Here is a 21,853-nt window from a genome sequence, read left to right on the forward strand (position 1 = left end):
CCTCGTTGCATTAGAGCCAGTCTCAATACCAGAAACTTGGCTGTTCGTGCTACGTTCCCCTGAGAATCCATCACCCCCTACATTTTTGAAAACAGCATACCTGTTTGAAATGGGTATATCCACAAAAGACTCCTGCTCTAGCTGCCTACCTCTCATTACCCTTCCTGGAGTTAACCCATCTATGTGACTGTATCTGAGACTTTCCCCCCTTTCGATAACTGTCATCCATCACATACTGTTGCTGTTGCAAATTCCTCATCGCTTCTATCTGTCTCTCCAACCGATCCACTCGATCTGATAAGATTCGCATCCAACAGCATTTATGGCAGACATAATCCGTAGAAACCCTTAAACTCTCTTTAAACTCCCACATCTGACAAGAAGTACATATCACTGCAAAGGCTATTTTTGATCCTTCACAACCTAAAGACCCAGAAAATAACACTGTCTCATTCCTCTACAAACACTGCCGCAGGTTAAATTAATAGCTATGGCTTATATTTTAAGTTTAATCAAGAGAGTTATCTCCAAAAATATATAATCAAGAAAAAACCCACTGTACTCAATAATACAGCCTTTCTCTTGGACTTAGTACAGCAATTAACTTATCTGATTCTGTGATGTGAACTTCGCCCAACAGTTCCTCCAAGATTAGTTGTGAATTTCCCTCATTGTTAATTTTCCCAGATGCACTCCGATGTCCAGCAATACATCTCTCTCCTGCACTGTCCTCACCATGTGCTTCCTTTGTCTGCTCTTCTCCCTTTTAAAACTGCGGTTGTTTTGACTTTTTTTTCCCAAAGTTTCAAAACAACGCAACAGCGTAAAAAACAGTAATTGCTGTTCCTGGAATTCGAGGAAATCACCTCCAACACCTAAAATACCTCAAAAAAAGGAGCTGCTCTTACAGCCAGAAATTTTTCCCATCCTCCATCTTGGATTACCCATAGTAGTGTCTGTTTTATTTGCCATTTCTATCTCCTGATTTATTTTCTTTCCCACATCCTGATTACTGCTACCTGTACACAACTTCCATCAATGTCTTCTTTCCTTTGTGGTTTCTGAACTCTACCACACAGACTCTAAATCAGTTTTTGGTATTATTTAGTTTAGTTTGTTACTAATAAGGCAACACAGCCCCTCTGTCCATCTGCCTGTCCTTTTGATAGAGCTTTATCCCCCAACATTTGGCTCCCAGCCCTGATCCCCTTGCAGCAGCATCTCTATGGTACCCACAACATCATACCCGCCAACTACAAGCTCAATGTTTCATATATCACATTCATTTAAACGCAACACCCTCAGTCCTGCATTGATTGTCCCCTTTCTCATAGTTGTCCCCATCTCTGCTGTGCCTGAAATTAGATTCTTGACCCTTTCCATATTGTCTGTCTTATTTCTTGTTCTAGAATCTTTAATAACTTCTCCTAAGTCATCCGGCCTCTAACATTTTACATAGGTTTCCATGCAACTGAACCCATCCCTCACTGTTCAGTTTAAAGTCTTATCCATAGCTCTGGGCTCAGCTTGATACAAGTGGAGCCCTACTCTCCTCTTTCTACCTATGTCATTGGTACCAATGTGGTCCATGAGAAAGGGATCTTTCCCCTCCCACTTGGCTGTCGATTCTGGCTACAGAGAACAGTGTCTAATCCCCTGACTATAGTATCCCCAATTATAACTACGTTTCTCTACGTTTTCTCACCTCTTGAACGCCTCCCTGTGCTGTGGTCAATTTGTTCAATGTCCTTATAGTCCCACTCTTGTCCACAAAGAGAGCAAGAACCTCAAACCTGTTTGACAAGTTAGGTTGAGGCTCCTTCAGCATTACATCCTGGATCCTTCTATCTGCCTTGCTTGTAGTCACACCCTCCTGTTCCTGACCACTTATTAAATTTGAGTTAGTTAACCTAAGGGGTGTGATTGCTGCCTGAAACCCAACATCCAGGTAACTGTCCACCTGCCTGATATGTTGTATTATTTGAAGCAGAGATTCCAGTTCATCAACTCTGAGCTGGAGTTCCTCAAGCAACCAACACCTGTTACAAGATGTGGTCACTATGAACCTCAAGGGGGTCCACCAACTCCCACATCATTCAGTTACAACATATTGCCTGGCCCTGCCCTCTATTTTTTTTTGCTAGTTCTTAATTTAGAAAAAAATTGCTACCGGTCTTTTAATTTTTAACCTGTAAATATTTCTCTTATTTACCTTCAATCAATGAATCCAAAGTCCGCAGTTGACCTAACTGATGAATCCAGGATAAAAGGAAACACTTGTCAGGTTGCTGCATTTAACAGGAAAACTGCTATTTACTACAAACAGATTATTTTTAACCAATGTCAGAAAAGAAAGATGAATTGGTTACGGATAACTCTCAGTGACTTAAATTCTTTCCCCTACACGTACAAACAGACACACAAAGAGACAAAACACAAGTATTATGTCCGGGGACGGAACAAAAGAAGCTGTCAGCAAAGCTCTGGAACAGTCTGGATTACAGGCGTTGATAAGTTGTTTTCCTTCAGGTCCCTTTTGATTCTTTGACGAAGACGCAGGTTATACACACCTTAAACCATATTCTCAATCTTTCATTGACGAGTCACTCTTTCAGTATCTCCGAAGATGGTTTTCCCTTTTATTACTTTTAAGAAGAGAATTTGCAGAGAGAGAGAGCAGCAAGCTGCTCAGGATTTGTTACTACTCCACTCAGATAAAAAAGTAAGTTACTTTCCTCATCATTGTCTGGATGTTTCTGCTGCATTATCCAAATACAAAGCTGTGGCCACTTATCCGGGAACAAATCAAAAGGTTGTTACTATGCTGAGCATTCCTGAAAACACAATTGGTCCTGGTTGTAAAACTAATCAAAACTTTGTCACTGGGCAAAACTGCTCCTGCATACACAGCCACCAAGCTGAAGTGTCTAGCCTCCTCTCCCACTGCTTGAGTGAGCCAACATTGTGGATACAACAAACACAATGATTTCCAGTAACTGGTTTTTCATTTAAACTGCAAACAACTACTTTCACAGTTTCCTTGGTTTAAAGCAGTATCTTTTCTACAGCCCAAAATAATGTGTGGTCATGACAGATGAAAGAAACATCTATATTCCTCATGTAGCACTGTCCTTTAGATTAACAAGGTTCAGTACATGTTTGTAGCTCCTGTTCAATACTTGGTGGTGAATTTGAGTTGAACTCAATGATGAGATGATGTACAGTATTCTAAATATATTTATTAACTTCTTGTTTGGTTGAAGATAAGTTTAAATATTGACATTTTTTTTGCTCAATGAACTGCAACCAGAACAGTGGCATTTTATGCATGCAGATAGCTACAAATACATCAGGCTATATCAAGACTGGGGAATATTTTTAAGGTGAGAGGAGAGTGTTAAAAAATACATGGGGGCAAATCTTTTACACAGAGGGTGGCACATGTGTGGAATGAATTCCAGTGAATGTGGGGGATGTGGGTACAATTACAATGTGTAAAAGACATTTGGATAAGCACGTCAATAGGAAAGATTTGGAGGGATATGGGCCAGGAACAGACAGATGAGACTAGCTTAGTTCAGGATTATGTTCGGCATGGACTGATTGGATCGAAGGGTCTGTTTCCGTGCTGGACAACTCAGTGACTTTGCTTGACTGGATGCTGAAACTGATGAAAGTCAGCTACAGACGAGTTCCAGACTTCACCAAGCCGTCTGCGTGATGATAGTGAGGAGGAGGAGGAGGAGGAGGAGAAAGTTTAATCCCACTGGCAACTGACTGTGTGGTGGAAGATTGAAAACCATCCTATGCTGAAACTAAGGCATGTGTTTGCAGCATTATTGTTGTGATTGACAGACCTGAAAGCAGTAAAATGAATAGATGAAAGATTATCAACTGGAAACATTTGATTTTATATTTTGTTGTTAAGTGAACGATATTAAGGCTCCTCCTAACTCCTCAGCAGCCAGCAGCTGTTGATATTCTCCTCTCATACAGCTGCTGCACTGTGTCTCAGACTCCAGTAAACTCTTTCAGTCTTACGTATCAATCCTGTATATGCAGCAATGTGGAAAACAATTTAAATCACACAGAATAACCTAAGGTCTGTAACACATTATATCTGAAATTTGTTTGTGCACCATTGCACAGGCTGATTGTAACATGTGAATAGACAGAATTAAGTAGAATTATAGGAAGTGCATAACTATGAACGAGTCATTAATCACATCTAACTGTGGACTAGATTGTGTCCTATTGGTTACAAGAGGCCTAGAGGCAAAAACAAAGATCTGTTCCCTGATAAAATTAATTAATTGTGACTTTGTTCCCAAATTATGAATTAGCATTTTTCTAACATTGCCATAGCTCTATTTACCTTTTTGCACTGCTTGGGTATTGCATCAAAACTGGCTTCAATGGAAAGTGTATTTTTATCGAACAAAGAACAGTACAGCACAGTGCAGGTCCTTTGGCTCACGATGTTGTGTCGAGCATTTATCTTAATCTAAGAACAATCTAACCTACACACCCCTCGATTTACTGCCATCCATGTGCTTGTCCAGCAGTCACTTAAATGTCCCTAAGGTCTCGCACTCTACTGCCACCGCTGGCTGTGCATTCCATGCACCCACCACTCTCTGTGCAAACAACCTACCTCTGAGATCTCCCCTATACCTTCCTCCAATCACCTTAAAATTATGACCCCTCGTGACAGCCATTCCTGCCCTGATTCCACCATGCCACCCTGTATCCAGATAGCCAAATTTCCCTCTATCCCATACCTCCTAACTTTCTGAATGAGTCCACTGTGGGGAACTTTATCAAATGCCTTACTGAAATCCATGTACACCATATCCAATGCTCAATCTTGTCAACTTGTCTCACCACATCCTCAAAGAACTCAATAAGTCTTATGAGCATGACCTGTCCCTCAAGAAGCCATGCTGACTATCTTTAATCAAACTATGTTTTTCCAAATAGTTATAAATTGAATCTTTCAGAATCCTTTCCAGTACCTTGCTTACCATAGATGTAGAACTGGCTGGTTTGTAATTCCCAGGGGTTTCCCTATTTCCTTTCTTGAACATAGGAACAACATTCGCCTCCCTCCAATCATCTGGTACTATTCCAGTGGAGAGTGAGGATGGAAGGATTATCGCCAGAGGCGCAGCAATCTTATTCCCCACTTCCCGTAGTAACCTTGGATATATCTGGTCTGGCCCTGGGGACTTATCCAACTTGATGCTTCCCAGAATTTCCAGAACATCCACCTCCTTAACATCAATCTGTTCAAGCCTATTAACCTGGTCCACAGTGTTCTCACTATCAACAAGGTAAATATAAAGCAAAAAACTCATTTAGAACCTCCCCTCCCTCCTCAGACTCCAGGCACAAGCTCCCTCCACTCTTCCTGATAGGCCCCCACCCTCTCTCTGATCATTCTCTTATTTGTCACTAATGTGCAGAACGCCTTTGGGTTTTCCCTAATCCTTTCTGCCAAGGCTTTTATGTGCCCCCTCTTAGTTCTCCTCAGTCCATTTTTGAGTTCTTTCCTAACTACCCTGTAATCCTCTAAAACTGTGCCAGATCCTTGCTTCCTCAACCTTAAATAAGTTTCCTTCTTCCTTTTGACGAGAAGTTCCTCCTCTCTTGTCATCCCAAGCTCCTTCACCTTACCATTGCTTGCCTGTCTTAGTGGGACACAGTTATTCAACACTCACAGCAAGTGCTTTGAAACAGCCTCCACAATTCTGTTGTGCCTTTCCTGTAGAACAACTGTTCCAAATTTAAACTCCACACTCCTGTCTAATAGCAGTATAATTTCCCCTCCCCCAATTAAATATCTTCCCATACTGTCTGCCCCTATCCCTGTCCATGGCTATGGTAAGTGTGAGGCAGTTGTGGTCACTGTCACCAAAATGCTCTCCCACCGAGAGGTCTGACACCTGGCCTGGATCGTTGCCTACTACCAAATCCAATATGGCCTCCCCCCAGTCAGCCTATCTACATATTGAGTCAGGAATCCCTCCTGGGCGCACTTGACAAAATCAGCTCCATCCAGACCATCTGCACTAAGGAGGTTCCAATCAATATTGGGGAAGTAGAAGTCACCCAAAACGACAACTGTTACATCAGCACCTTTCCAAGATTTGCTATCCCAACCTTTCTTCCATCTCTCTGTTGCTATTGGGGGGATATATAGAAAACACCCAATAAAGTGACTGCTCCTTTCCTGTTACTGACTTCTACCTATACTGACTGTTATAATAAAATGCTGTTAGTATATTTATATGAAGTATTTGATCAAATCCAAAATATAGGCTAAATATTTGGATTAAATATAGATGTGTGAGGTGGAAAATGAAACAAAATTGCTTGAATTGTATTGTCTGGCATCTGTAAAATGGCATGATGTTTTTAGACCTTAAGAACCGTATTGTTCACATATCACCTTTCAGGTCCTCAGTACATTCCAAAATGCATTGCAGCCAGCCAAGTAGTTTTGAGGTATACCCAGAATTATGAGAGAAACATGGAGTCAGTTTGCACAAACAGTATTGTGACAATGAGCACATTATAATTTTTTTTTCATTTTCATTGCGAGATTAACACTGCCCAGAATACCAAAACTCCTCTGCTTTTCTTTGAAATTGCACAATGTCACCTGGCAGGACCTTTTAAATGAAACACAACAAGTTGAATTTTCCCTAACTTTAGCCAAGCGTCAATTTCAGGGAGTTTCACAGAGAGCTTCTGTCTGTGAGTTCCAGCACGTATTTTGCTCAATTTTGTGCTGCTCACCTTGTTACGTAAGCACTACGCTCCCATGATGCTGCTCTCTTACTGTCTTACACTCACCAGCAGCAGAGGTGGCCGCTGCAGCCACACCACTCGCCGATGCCATATTGAAAGCCCAGGTGTACATCAGGTTAAACACTGGCAGCCAGGAATAGTCCTTCTCAGTTGCATTATGGGAAGAATCTGGGAAGAGTGTTCTCGCAGACGGCATCACTTTGAAGCATTATGGAAGATCCAGTGGATGTAGTTTATTTAGATTTTCAGAAGGCTTTTGACAAAGTCCCACATAAGAGATTAATGTGTGAAATTAAAGCGTGTGGGATTGGGAATGGTGCAATGAGATGGCTAGAGAATTGGTTCGTGGACAGGAAACAAAGTGTAACAATAAATGGGTCATTTTCTGAATGGCAGGCAGTGGATAGAGGGGTTCCAAAGGATCCATACATGGATTCCAGTTATTCACATACACGTAAATTATTTAGATGAGGGAATTAATGCAATGACACAAAGCTGGGTGAGAGGGTGAAATGTTGCAGTGTAATTTGGACAGGCTGAGTGAGTGGGCAAAGTCCTGGCAGATGCATTATCATGCAGTTATCCATTTTCGCAAAAATAGGAAGCTGATTATTTTTTGAATGGCTGTAAATTGAGAGAGGGTAATGTTCAAAGAACCTGAGTGTCCTCGCTGAAGGTAAGTGTGCAGATGTAGCAGGCAGTAAAGAAAACAAAGTGTATGTTGGCCTTCACAGTGAGAGGATTCCAGTACAGGCACAAGGATGTCTTATTGCAATTATACAGGGCATTGGTGAGGCTAAGTCTGGATGATTGTGTGCGGTTTTGGTCACTCCTTATCTGAGGAAGGATGTTTACCAAATTGATTCCTGGGATGGCAGGACTGATGTATGAGCAGAGATTGAGTCAGTTAGGATTGTATTCACTGAAGTTTCAAAGAATGAGGGGTTATCTGATAAAAACCGAGAAAATTCTAACAAGACTAAACAGGTTAGTTGCAGAAAGGGTGTTCCCAGTGTTGGGGGAGATCAAAACCAGGGATTATACTTTTAGGATGAGGCATAAACCTTTTCAGACTGGGATGAGGAGAAATTTCTTCACCCAGAGAGTGTGAGTCTGTGGAATGCATTTATCACAAAAAGTGGTTGAGGCCAAACATTATGTGTTTTCGTAAAGGAAGTAGGTATAGATCTTGTGGGTAAAGAGATATGACGGAGGGCAGATATTGATCTCGATGGTCATCCATCAGCATATTGAATAGGAGAACTGGCTTGAGGGGTTGAATGGCCTACTGCTGTTCCTATCTTCATTCTCTCTATAAAATGTCCCAGAGATGGTCAACAGATGGAAGTTGGCACCCCACCATGCTACCAGGGAAATGGAGGTCCTGATGTTTGAGACATTGCAGAGAAGGGTCATCCACTTTCTTCAGGACTGCCAGAGGAGACCATGACCCCAGACCCAACTTGGTCTGAAGTTGCCTTCTAGGTCACCTATTTTCATGGCCTAGAGGAACACCCAGCGATGCGGAAAGCAGGAAAATTATCTTCTTCACTTCATAAGATTAAGTGCCACGACCTCCCCTCTGCTCCCTCACACTCACTTTAACTCTGCTCCTGCATGCTCCTCCCATCAAGGCACGGGGTCTACTACTGTTGTATGAAGCATCTTTTCTTGATGGATCTCATCCACCCCATCCTCCCAGATTCCTAATACCACATGGTCTCTACACATCCAACTGTGCTGGCACTTCCATCTTACTCGGTCACTGTCCTTGTCTCATTCCCGGAGAACACACCCCACAACAGGGACAGAGGGTCAAGGTGGATGGTGGAGTGCCCAACATTTGTGTGCTCACCAGCTAAAAGCAGAGCGCATTAGTCTTAATGGGATACTACCTAACCACTCATTTTATGACGCTGAGGGTGCCCCATCCCAGCAAACAAAGAAGATTCATTCTCAGGAGCTGCACTGCATTTGTGTTACCACTACTGTGAATGTAATCTTAAAACGCCCAAGCATCTACTCCTTGTTCCCTTTCTTGTGCTTTTCAGGCATGAGTGACATACACTGCACCCCTGGCCTGATGAGATCAGGTCCCTCAGCTACCATCTCCTCCACCTCTGAGGAAGAAGGTACAGACCCTTCAGACCAAGCGCAAGCAAGGCTGTCTTCTACAATGCCTGTCAGCTCAGAAGCTGTCACCTCTATGTCATTTAGTTTAGACCTGGGAGCACATGCTGGTGAGCACATCACTTCATATCTCCATGGCTGGCCATGGGAGAAATGCCCCAGATCGCAGACACTCAGTGCTGCTGGAGACCAGACAGCCCAGGAAGGCGATGACCTCACCGTGTAGACCATTGTTGATTTTATCAATGTGCAGAAGCTGATACAGGAGTAGGAGGCAGGTTTACTGGAAGCACTTCTCAAAACTGGATTGAAGCTTAAAGGAACCGACCAACACCACTATCTTTACAATGGTGCCTCTGGTTATCTCCAAAGATGGGTTTCAATTGCCATGGGGAGCCAGGGATCCAGCACACTCACTATCTGCCAAATATGTGCAAAGACCTACAACTCCATTGCTGTAAGCATTAGGGCATAGCACCAACAGTAGAGCAATGGGGCCAAGGGACTTTGCCCTCATCCTAGGTTCCCCCTCTCCATAAGGAGACAGAGTGGTGCCAGTTGGCACCCAGTTGGAGGAGGAACTATATGCAGGCTCTTTAAAAGTCTCCCCCCCATAGGACACTCCAGAGGTGCCCACTAACCTCAGCCCTGTGGAAGTTCAAGCTGAGAAGGGTGAACCTGCATCTAGGTCATCTAGCCATGGATTATCCTGAGGTCATCTGACCAAAACTACAAGACCAACAACCTCCAGTACAGGACAGGTTCCCTCCATCCCAATTGCAGATTCCAGGATTGCATCATAAAAAGGAAGTCACATTTAAAAATATATGTTCTTTACATTATCGACTGTGTGATCAATGGCCATTTTTGTTACAAGAGCAAGAATGAAAGGGGCCAGCCATCCTTAGCAGCACATGACCCTATAACATTGTATGAAGAAAACTGATTTTTTTTGTAGCACCTACACTAAGAAAAAACTTTGTCATTATTAAATGAGGATGTGTCAGATTTTGTGAAGGCTTCCATCCGTTTGGAATGTTAATAAAGTTATATCACATGGGATTCAGGGAGAGCTTGCCAATTCAAAACAAAACTGGCTTGATGGTAGGAGACAGAGGGTGGTGGTGGAGGGTTGTTGGAAATATTGCCTGAATAACTGTAACAGAGCTGAAAATGTGTTGCTGGAAAAGCTCAGCAGGTCAGGCAGCATCCAAGGAACAGGAGAATCGACATTTCGGGCATAAGCCCTTCTTCAGGGCTTATGCCCGATACGTCGATTCTCCTGTTCCTTGGATGCTGCCTGACCTGCTATGCTTTTCCAGCAACACACTTTCAGCTCTGATCTTCAGCATCTGCAACCCTCACGTTCTCCTGAATAACTGTAACAGCATTTTGAATAATTAAATACATGCAAGCTGTTTCTGAAAGAACAATACGGATCTTTTACAATAGGGATTGTTTCTTCTTTACTAAGTGTTCTTCAGTTTGGCATCATGCTGATTTGGGTGTTATCAACAACCATTGAATTGCTACATGGAAGTCTATTTCTCTGTCTGATTAAAATAAGCCTGTGTGGTGTACACACTGACATCACTGGTGTACTGTAATTAGATTGGGCAGTGATTACATACTTGTATGCTCTCCTGTTGAACTGTTCTGAATTAAATCAACCTGAGGGTTGTGCAAACATGAACATAATTAGTATATATTTACTTAAGTGCGAAAGACCTTTACTTTGTAGTCATGAATACCTGCCAAATTTCCTGTTGCTTTCTAAACAGTCTACAAAACTCTTAAACAAAGGTTTCTAAATGTGAAACTTGTATTTTACAACAGAAATGTGCACAGCAGCCTTTTCTACTGCTCTAGAATTTCATCATTCAGAGTAATTAAATAATTAATACTTCATTAATCCAAATTATGAAAGATTGCATTGTTACCTATCGCTCATTTGAATTGATCCGCTTTGGTTCCCCGAATGAGTCACTCTAATGCAAATATGTTTTTAACAACTTTCATTGTTTACCTTCGAGTTGGTCACCCATGGATTCACAGAGAAACTACAATCGAATGAAACCGTTTTTCATTCTCCAGCCTTAATGACTACAGTGGCAGCTAGCTCTGTGCTTTCTACTGGAATGCACTTAATGGCTTTTATGGGGGAGATAATGTCACTTAAATTATCACAATGTCATAGCATTTTGAAACTCCTAATGAGACCAGAGGGAGATGACAAACAATTAAAATCTGTTTATTGGGCTAGAAATCACTTAAGATCAGCCATGAAAAGATTATTTGAAAACTAGTAAGCTAAACAGTGGGGAGCTACCCAACACCAGTCTGGAGTTTCAGATGTTATATTGTCACAGCAAAGCTCCTTATCATCATTACCTGCACTTGAATATTAGATTCTAACCTGTATATTCTTCCTGAGCACTTCAATATTTTAGTTCTGGTTTTACAATCTCAGTAAAATGTGATTTACAAATCAGGATCATCCCATTGTGATTAAAGAAAATAAGGAACTTATATACAGTATTAAGTTAAAAATCACACAACACCAGGTTATAATCCAACAGGTTTAATTGGAAGCACTAGCAATCGGAGCTCCGAAAGCTAGTGTGCTTCCAATTAAACCTGTTGGACTATAACCTGGTGTTGTGTGATTTTTAACTTTGTACACCCCAGTCCAACACCAGCTCTTCCACATCATGACTCATATATACAGTATAGTGCTTTTGATTCCACCTTATCACAGCAAAATATCTCATAGACGATGGCCCAGAATATACAATGAAAACAACAGTGAAGCTATGTACGCTCATCAATATATTAATAGAGGAAACCTGATAGAAATGTGCACATGTGTAGTTCAGTGCAGAAATCTGAGCATGTTGTCAGAAATGTCCTGGCCCCCACAGGTTATATTAGTGTAGTCCGTGCCAATCAGCTCTGCACTGAAGTCACTCTAACAACTTGAATATGATGTACTTACTCATTCGTTTTTTTACATTAAAGACGCTTGAAATGATAGAGCTATCATTTAGGAGTTAGTGAGTTTTAGTAGTAAGGATATTGTAGATTGTGATGAAAAAAATCAACATTTGAAACCACAAAAATTCCTTCCAAAAATGGTGATTGATTTGCATTCTGAGTGAACTGTTGTGTGTGTGGGTGGTGACCATGTGGAAATATGTAAAATTGCAGAACATAAATCATGCATACTAATTTGAAACAGCACAGTTTGTTTAATGAAATAATTGCACAAAAATACCATTAAACACAACTTAAGTGTTTTAAAACCACCAAAATCATTATAGAATCATAGAGCCATAGAGATGTACAGCACAGAAACAGACCCTTCGGTCCAACTCATCCATGCCAACCACATATCCCAATCCAATATAGTCCCACCTACTAGCACCTGGCTCATATCTCTCCAAGCCCTTCCTATTCATATACCCATCCAGATGCCTTTTAAATGTTGAAATTGTCTAGACTTCACCACATCCTCTGGCAGCTCATTCCATACACGCACCACCCTCTGCATGAAAAGGTTGTCCCTTAAGTCTCTTTTATATCTTTCCCCTCTCACCCTAATCCTATGCCCTCTAGTTCTGGACTCCCCCACCCCAGGGAAAAGACTTTGTCTATTTATCCTATCCATGCCTCTCATGATTTTATAGAGGTTTCTAAAATCTCATGATTTTAGAAACCTCTATAAGGTCACCCCTCAGCTTCCAACACTCCAGGGAAAACAGCCCTAGCCTTTTCAACCTTTACCTATAGCTCTAATCCTCCAACCCTGGCAACATCCTTGTAAATCTTTTCTGAACCCTTTCAAGTTTCACAACATCCTTCCAATAGGAAGGAGACCAGAATTGCTGTCAATATTCTGAAAAGTAGCCTCACCAATGTCCTGTACAGCCACAACATGACCTCCCAACTCCTGTACTGAATACTCTGACCAATAAAGGAAAGCATACCAAACACCTTCACTATCCTATCTATCTGTGACTCTACATTCAAAGAACTATGAACCTGCACTCCAATGTTAAAGTACAGATTTGAGATGGCCCAGTGAATCCCTTGTGGACTCAGACCTGTAAGCCTCTCTCTCTTGGTTCGTCCCGGAGATTGTACTCTTTGGAAGTCTGGAATAAAAACCTCTTACAGACAGATTAGTTTAATTTTAGTCATCCCCTTTATTTACCAATAGCATCACTTTTACAACATAACACTGATACCTCTAAGCTAAACTAACTAGGTTCTAATAACCTAGGAGTGTAGGGTCCCAGTTCTTCAAATGCCCCAGCAGGTTACTCCAATGTACTGATACAAAGTGGCTTCCTTTATACAGAAGTTTACAAAACATTGCATGTTCTTAATTAAACAGATAACAGTGAAAGACAATAATTTGTCAGGAAGAAAAGTTAATTGACAGGTCTGCGTATGCTTGACTAATCACTCCCACAGGCCCTAAGCCATTCATCAGGTGGGAAAAACATACCCAGCTGTGTTATCTGCTAGAGAGATATACTCCTATCATTAAAGAGGTACCAGTCTGAGCTAATTGGAGAGTTCATAAGGTAACCTTGCACAGCTCGCATGTCAGATACAATTGTTTTACAAAATGGCTTCTTAGCAAGGTGGACAAACTTTTGACCATAAAATGGCTTCCTGACACACAATGTTAGGCCTAGAATAATTTCTAAGCTAGGAGCATACTCCTTTTTAAGCACTGAATCATGCTGTACCTGAGGCTGAGATGTTACCATAAAGTTGCATTCAAACATGTCTTTGAATTAAACATGCTTTCTTTTCAGAGTTGTGATTCAAATTTAAATAAGACATAAGATCTGATTAGTTAGAATTGTAAGTCTATAAGGGGCAGTCTGTAAGGTCAGTAGAGTGTTCTGCAAGAACAACAAGTAAGTTAAGGCTTCATCAATATTAACTTTTACACAGTTTGTATGTAATAACTGGTTATGGCTACTCAATATCATCATAAAATCTCAAAAATGCAATTAAGTTCAATCCATAACAGGTAAGCATTAAGAGTTAATTTTCTACTGGCTTCAGCAGCCTCAGCACTAAAATGGTCTCTCTCTCTCTCTAGTGTCCTTTTGAACTCTCAAGTTAGGGACTTGTAACAGCAAAGATGTTTTTCCCTCTGTGCCTGCCTTGCTTGCAAGGAGTAATAAGAATCTATTATAATTGACAGGACCTGACCCTCAATTACAAGGCTTTTGATAGTACCGAGTTTTGTTTCAGGGTCAGAATCAAACACTGTCATTAATTTCACAAGGGAAAGTCGTGAATGTTATCAGTTGATGTCCTATTTACACAGATTCACTGATGTTAAGGCAAATGTTCTTAATTGCCGTAGAGCATCCAGTTATCACTTGGTGCATACCTTGGTGCATACATTGTATCTTCTGCATACCTTGAGCTCCCCCATCTTTTTCTGAGCCTTTCTGCCTGTCTATTTTCTAGTGTGCAGCAAATGTGTTCTATAATTCAGCATTATATTTTAAGCTAAATGTTTAAAGACATGTTTTAAGGCTATAGACTTTTTCACCAAGGTCTCTTTGTTCAACAACACTTCCTCCGACCTTACTTTGAAGTATATAAGTCTTGCTAAGATTTGCTTTCCCACAATGCAACACTTCAAATTTATTTAAATTAACTTCCACCTGCCAGTCCTCAGCCCATTGGCCCATCTGATCAAGATCCCGTTGTAATCTGAGGTAACCTTCTTCGCTGTCCACTACACCTCCAATTTTGATTATATCTGCAAACTTACTAAGTATACTTCCTATGTTCACATCCAAATCATTTATGTAAATGATAAAAAGCAGTGGACCCAGCACCAATGCTTGTGGCATTCCACTGGTCACGGGCCTCCAGTCTGAAAAACAGCCCTCGAGTTAGTTCTGTATCCAAATAGCTAGTTCTCCTTGTATTCCATGAGATCTAACCTTACTAACCAGTCTCCCATGGGGAACCTTGTTGAACGCCTTACCAAAGTCCATATAGATCACGTCCAGCGCTCTGTCCTCATCAATCCTTTTTGTTACTTCTTCAAAAAACTCAACCAAGTTTGTGAGACACGATTTCCCACACACAAAGCCATATTGACTACCCCTAATCGGTTCTTGCCTTTCCAAATATGTGTGAATCCTGTTCCTCACAATTCCCTCCAACTACTTGCCAACAACATGTCAAGCTCACCCATCTAATGTTCCCTGGCTCGTCCTTACCAACTGTCTCAAAATGTCTTTGGCATCAGGTGCAAAGAGTTGATCAATTTTATTCTGAAGTGCCTTAGCTTCAGCAACATTATACGGATCACACTCTGGATCAGAAATGCTCTTTTAGAAAAAGCATCTCTATTACCGTCTGTTGAATTGGATATTCTGCATTGTGTAAACGATCTGAGGACAAAACATCAAACAAAGCAATACACATACTTTCACTTTTGGTAAGATTTTCTTTTTGTTAAACATCCACCTTTTTCATTCAGTGTGAACAGAATCCTCAAATAATCCTAAATATTATTGCAGCATAATCCAAGTTTAAACGGCAGGTGTTTGACCCCTGCTGTAACTGAAATATGGAGGCTATTTCTTTGCAGACAGATTTTGATCTCATTTGTTAAGGGGGATTTGTATGTGTCCCACCTTAATAAACTGTGTTCTCTACAAGAGTCACAGAGACAACCATTCCACACTGCTGATGCTCAACTTTAGCCCATCCTCATCAATCAACTGCTGTCATAAGTGTGGACACAGTTCCTACAGGGAAGTTGCTGTTCAGTATGGTTTTACTTTGGAAAATTACAGTTCAGCTTTCATTTTATTCTGTTAGCCATGTCCCACCATGAATCCTTTTCACTGGAATTTTTTCAAATCTTTCCACTCCACAATTAGACTGCTGGGCATATCGACATATATCTGTGCTCCATTCATGTTGCTAATGGCCTTCTCAGACCTCCACTGAGTGAAGTCTGTCGATATTAACCTAGAATTTGCTGGGTTAGCTGAAATTAAGCTATAATGAAATGAGAAGAAGAAATATGAAACTTGATAATGATTAGAAAAGTCTCAAAATTTGAAAGTGCTTGTGTTAGTCTAATGGAATATGTGTATTTGATTACACCAAACCTTGTAAATCAGCAGATACAGTCACAGTAACTCTGGAAAAAGCTGAAGTTTTCTTTAAAACAGACACAGAGAATCGGATGTGATTATGTAGACTATTTATCGGCTGAATTTGTAATGGAATTATGCTGTGTAAATATCATGCAGTCGATTGGATGTCATAATAGTGTTGGACAGCGATTGGAAACTAAAGTATTATGTCAAAAGTCATAAAAGGCAAACGATAAGTGTCTTTTAATGAGTTAATTGATGAAACCAATAAGGCATACATGACATGTTTGTGATGTTTGTCAGTGGTCAAACAGATCATTTTCTGGAGACTGGATATTGTTAAAGACTTTGAATGCATAGTTTCTTTGTACGGAGAGAACCTAAAACAGTTTGCCTCATTGTAACAACTTAGCCAGGTGGGGGAGGAAGGTCGATTAACCAATGAAGGGACATTGAGATGGAGAAGGCTGATCATCAGCCCTGATCTGACAGGCCCATGGAAGAAGGTTGACTTGTTACTGTAAGCATTGTATGGATAAGAATTTTGCAGTACCTTTTGTAGGTACTTTGCTTTAACAAAGAATATTGGGTATATTCCACTGTTGGAAATGCCTTGGGTTATTGATATCCAGAGTAAACCTGATGGATCAGGGATAGTTGGTTTAAAAGTCTACTCACCCCACATGTCCAATTAAGCTTCACCTCAGGGCCTCATCTTGCCACTACTGGAGTCCAGCCAGTGGGGGCTCACATGCGAGAAGTCCAAATAGCAAGACCTGTCAGAGTGCTTTGCAATGTCCCAGTTGGTGGTAGAGGGCATGGAGAGTCCCTTGTTCAATGGCACTCAATACGTTATTGAAGGAACTGGCAAGTGGGAAGGGGTGGGAAGTTGCCGTCTCCCCCACCAGCAATCCCCACCCTACAATTATGGCCCTGCCATCACTCTACTATGTTTTGGCCCCTCTGCGATCTGGGTGTCAAGTGGGTGCATTACCAGCAGCTCCTCCCTGGTGGTGCCACTATGTAATGAACAGCTGCTCTGGATCACATTGGCCATCCACTATCAAGGGGCAGAATTTCCAGCCCTGTGGTTCAGGTGATTGCCTGATGAAGGAGCAGCACCCCAAAAGCTAGTGCATCCAAATAAACCTGTGGGACTATAACCTGGTGTTGTGAGATTTTTGACTTTGTACTGGAGGACTAGTTTTACAAGCATTGCTCTCAATTCCGTCTTATTGATGAACAGATCAACCCATCAGCCACTTTGTTACTGAGACAGTGAATATGCTCCCAGGCTATTTAGTCTGAAGAAGTGTGAGTTGAAATTGAACCAAGTCTATATCTATCTTCATATTGTCATTCATGGAAATATCAACTTCAACCCATTAGTTATTTGTGAGTTAAAAGTTTGCGAGTTTAAATTGTAATCAACAATCCAACATTTTAAAGATCAAAATCTATAACGTTTTTTGAACACATGAATTCTGAGGGTGCAAGGGCAGAAGTTCTTGCATCCGTGAGAATTTCCTTTCTATTTGGGGATAGGTACATGATAAGGCTGCCACACAAAGTTTTGTTTTGATGTCTTTGGTCCAGCAATTTCATGTTGAGATCAGGCCTCTGACATTAACTCAAAAAACTGAAACATGCTCATTGTAGTTCAATGAACTTCCAGCAGCAGCCATACATTAAACTGTTCAATTTTTTATTTTCATTTCACATCCCAAAGTCTTTTCTATTGGTAGAGAAAACATTTCCTGGTTCACCAGCTGAGGGCGGTAGTGAATTGGTGTGTTCCCAAAGAAGAGCAAACAGTCACCATAAAATTCCTTTCTGAGTAAGTTCCTAACAATTTAAAATATTGCAAATTATCTGGTTTTGCTGGACCCACGTTTCTTCATGGAAGATGAATTTTAGTTTGAGTTTATCTGCAAAATGGTTCAGATTGATCACAAATTGGTCATCGTATTGTTGATTTGTTGGGGAGGCAATGGCGTGGTGTAAATCCTGAGACACAGGAAATGTTCTGGGGACCTGAGTTCAAATCCCACCATAACAGATGGTGTAATTTGAACTCAGTAAAATCTGGAAGGATGAGTCTAATGATGACTGCGAATCCATTGTTAATTGTTGGAAAAACCCATCTGGTTCTCTAATGTCTGTTAGGGAAGGAATCTGCTATCCTTACCTGTTCTGGCCTATATGTGACTCCAGACCCACCGCAATTCATTCGACTCCGGACAATAAATGCTGCCTCAGCCAGTGACACCATCATCCCATGTAAGAATATGAAAAATAACCTGGCCAGTGAGAGGTAAAGATAGTTGATATTTGATATGGAGTTCTCTCCACAGATGCCAATGAGATGTTCTTCATTGACTATGGTAAAGCACAGCATTGGTTGCAGAATCTTAATTCAGTATATGCCCATAACAGGAACTTGAGACTATAAAGGTGCAGTCAAGAGCCTTACACCTCAGTTTGTCATTAAAAGCCATATTATTTCTGACCTACATGGTCTGCAATGGATATTCTGTCTAATTTGGTGTAGCTCATCATTCTTGTTAGTGCTTCCTGTGTACTCTATGATAAGCCATTGACCAGCTTCATACTCCCTCAAAATGTGCACCATATACAGTACTCTGATTTCCTATGTATCTGTTTGGGTATTTCTCTTATCTTTCAGAACATTAGCTGATGAGCACTCAAGTGAGAAAAAGCTAATTGAGAATAAGTCTCTTTTGCATCTGCTTACCTCATTTCCCCTGAGTACATCTCTCCTGCTTGTTTCAACTACTCCCTGTTGAAGCGAGTTCCACATTCTCACCAGTCTCTGTAGGAAGACATTGCTCAAGAATTTCTTGTTAAATACAGAGATGCAAATGTTTGCAAAAAGACCTGCCATTGGTCATTAACGCGATGCTCATCTTGTCGCTAAAAGCTTGGGTGGAAAATCAGACTCTTCCTCTCATCACAGAGAATCTAATTTTTGTGATCTCGCCATATTTTATTATCTGCGCCATTGGCCACAGTGGTCCTGATTTTGGGAACATTCTGCCCAAAGTTTTCAATTTCAAAGGTGCCTCTATTACTGAAATGTACTAATTACTTTCTATTCCATTGATTCAAAGTGTTACAACTCTGCTGGCTGCTTCAGTTTGCTCTCGAGCTGAAGGGCCTACCTAATCAATATCTTGAACAGCTTGGATGTTCCTGGGAGTTATAGGTGTTTTATATCTTTTTCATTTAACTTCATCAAAGCTTTATGGTTTGCATGGTGGTTCAGTGGTTAGCACTGCTGCCTCATAGCACCAGGGACCTGGGTTCAATTCACACCTTGGGAGACTGTCTGTGTGGAGTTTGCACATTTTCTCTGTGTCTGCATGGGTTTCCTCCCATGTTCCAAAAGATGCGCAGGTTAGGTGAATTGGCCATGCTAAATTGCCCATAGTGTTAGGTGCATTAGTCAGGAGTAAATGTAGGGAAATGAGTCTGGGTGGGTTACTTTTCAGAAGGTCAGTGTGGACTTGTTGGGCACACTGTAGGGAATTTAATCTATTCTTTATTTAATATATCAATGACCCAAATCTCATTCAGGCCAAAAAAGGAAATTTTCTTAACAATGGCATGCACCATAACATGTTTTTGTTGGGTTATTTTCTTAACTCTGGTAAACTAGTCAACATGATCAGCCCCCTCTGTCTTAAGTTAAAAATCACACAACACCAGGTTATAGTCCAACAGGTTTATTTGGAAGCACTAGTTTTCGGAGCGCTATTCCTTCATCAGGTGGTTGTAAGTTCCTGATGAAGGAACATGTCCACCTCAGTTCAACACCAGCACCTCCAAGTCCTGATGACCCTCTGTCTTAACAACACATCCATACATTGACTTGGCTGTATGGAAAATAATAAAATTATAATCATTCTCCTAAGTTTGGGACTGTGCCACTTGTCAGAATATCTGCAATATGAACATTTTGATGTTTATCTTACCTTTATCCTTGAGAACACCTTTAAATAAAAACAAAAATAGAAATTGCTGGAAAACTACAGCAGGTCTGGCAGCATCTGTGGATAGAAATCAGAACTAAATAAAAACACCTTTAAGCTATCTGTTAACCATTGTAAAAGTTCTGATCGTCTCCTCATAGCTTTGGTGCTTACTTAATCAATTTTTTTTTTTGGTTACATAATTGCCATTTTTCCGACAAGAAAAGGCTTTAGAATTTACATAATACAAACAATGACAATATAAGCAGATCAGGCACAATTGCTCAAACAAAATCATCTAGCATGCTGCACAAATTGAAAATAACTTACTGGGATTTGTTTTCTATTTCTCTGGCCATACAGCTCTCGATTCCACTTGCAGAATAGAGTGCTGCTACATACTGATAGTTTCAGTGAGTTACGCATGAGCCCCAATAAATCTCCCTCCTGCGCTGGTTCCTGGAAAATATCATGTAGCTTGCATTTCCAATGTTTATTATCATTTCCTGTTATCACACTAAATTACATCTATTGGATACCAAGCCAGTTTCACCATCCAATCAGGGCTTTCTGTGTTTAACCAACCTGTTCCCTGTTGTTTGCAATTCCATCTAATTTAGTATGATTTCTAAACCTGGAGAGCTTTATTTCTGTCCCCTTTTCATAGTCAGTTATGTAACCTGTAGACACCAATATTGCCGTTAGTGATTTGCTAAGGTTATCACAACCACCTGATGACGGAGCAGCACTCTGAAAGCTAGTGCTTCCAATTAAACCTGTTGGACTATAACCTGGTGTTGTGTGATTTTTAACCACGTGAATTACAGCTGACTGCAAAGATGTTATTTCCTCAATAGATCCTTATAGACATTTCCTCATAGACATGACCTCTTGCAAATCAGACCAAGTTAGTCCTCTTTTATAAATCTGTATTCCTTCATTCAGTTGCTCATTTCTTCCTTCAGGTATCTTCAAAACCTTATCCTAGAATGGATATCAGGTTGACTGGATTATCATTTCCTGGGTTACCTTTGTCCATCTTAGAGCTTACCATTATGTTTCCTTTTCTGTATTTCCAGGCACAGTTCTTTCAATAAGGATTTCAGAAAGATGCCCACTAACAAATAGCCATCAATTTTCTTGATGTACTCCAAGGTATGTTCCATCTGATTTTTGAATTTAGCTTTCTTTGATTCTTTTAGATTGACTAACCCTTTACATTCTTTCATTGGTGTCTCCTCTGGGAGTGCTGCACATTACAGTAAATGACTTTGACATTCCTCTCTCAACTATAAATTGCAAAGTAGAAGAGTAAACAGCTTATAAACTTGGTTGTACACCACAGAATCACTTTTTGCAAATATGATCTCCTCATGGCATGCTCCAGTATATTCTGAACTTCAAAGATCTTTCTTTATTTTAAAAATAAACACCAGAGACTGCAAACTATGTCTGAGGTCCATCTGATCTCTTTTGTGGTTTGTAACCATTTCTTTTGTCCCAAGAGAAACAAAAGGAAAATTCTACACAGATTTGGAATCTTGCCCTTTCCTGAAACTAATCCAATAAGAAACTATAACATTGAATAGGCCATTCAAACACTGTCTCAAACTGTCAAAATGTTAAACAATAACATAGCATGTGCTACCAAGATAAACCATCCCCTCATTTGGAAACTACATTTTAATATATGGAAAGTCACATGATGAGGGACCAATTTGTTTTCTCCGTTTAAAATGAGGAAGAAGCTGTCTCCAGTCGGAG

At 40.6% G+C, this 21,853-nt stretch overlaps 1 long non-coding RNA gene across 2 annotated transcripts in view; it reads right to left on the bottom strand.

Annotated features, from left to right (window-relative positions):
* LOC122563248 overlaps positions 1-20,535 on the bottom strand; it is a 47,304-nt gene extending 26,769 nt beyond the window's left edge. Inside the window, exons 1-4 of one of the 2 annotated variants that reach the window (XR_006315543.1) lie at positions 20,420-20,535; positions 20,093-20,167; positions 18,853-18,930; positions 18,313-18,397 (exon numbers count right to left, since the gene is read on the bottom strand). This is a non-coding gene — a long non-coding RNA (uncharacterized LOC122563248). Of the gene's footprint in view, positions 1-18,312; positions 18,398-18,852; positions 18,931-20,092; positions 20,168-20,419 lie in introns of those variants that run through there. The other variant, XR_006315542.1, reaches the window with a different exon arrangement.
* Between the last annotated feature and the right edge of the window lie 1,318 nt (positions 20,536-21,853).

Source organism: Chiloscyllium plagiosum, chromosome 26, assembly GCF_004010195.1.
Source record: "Chiloscyllium plagiosum isolate BGI_BamShark_2017 chromosome 26, ASM401019v2, whole genome shotgun sequence".
Classification (NCBI taxonomy): domain Eukaryota; kingdom Metazoa; phylum Chordata; class Chondrichthyes; order Orectolobiformes; family Hemiscylliidae; genus Chiloscyllium; species Chiloscyllium plagiosum.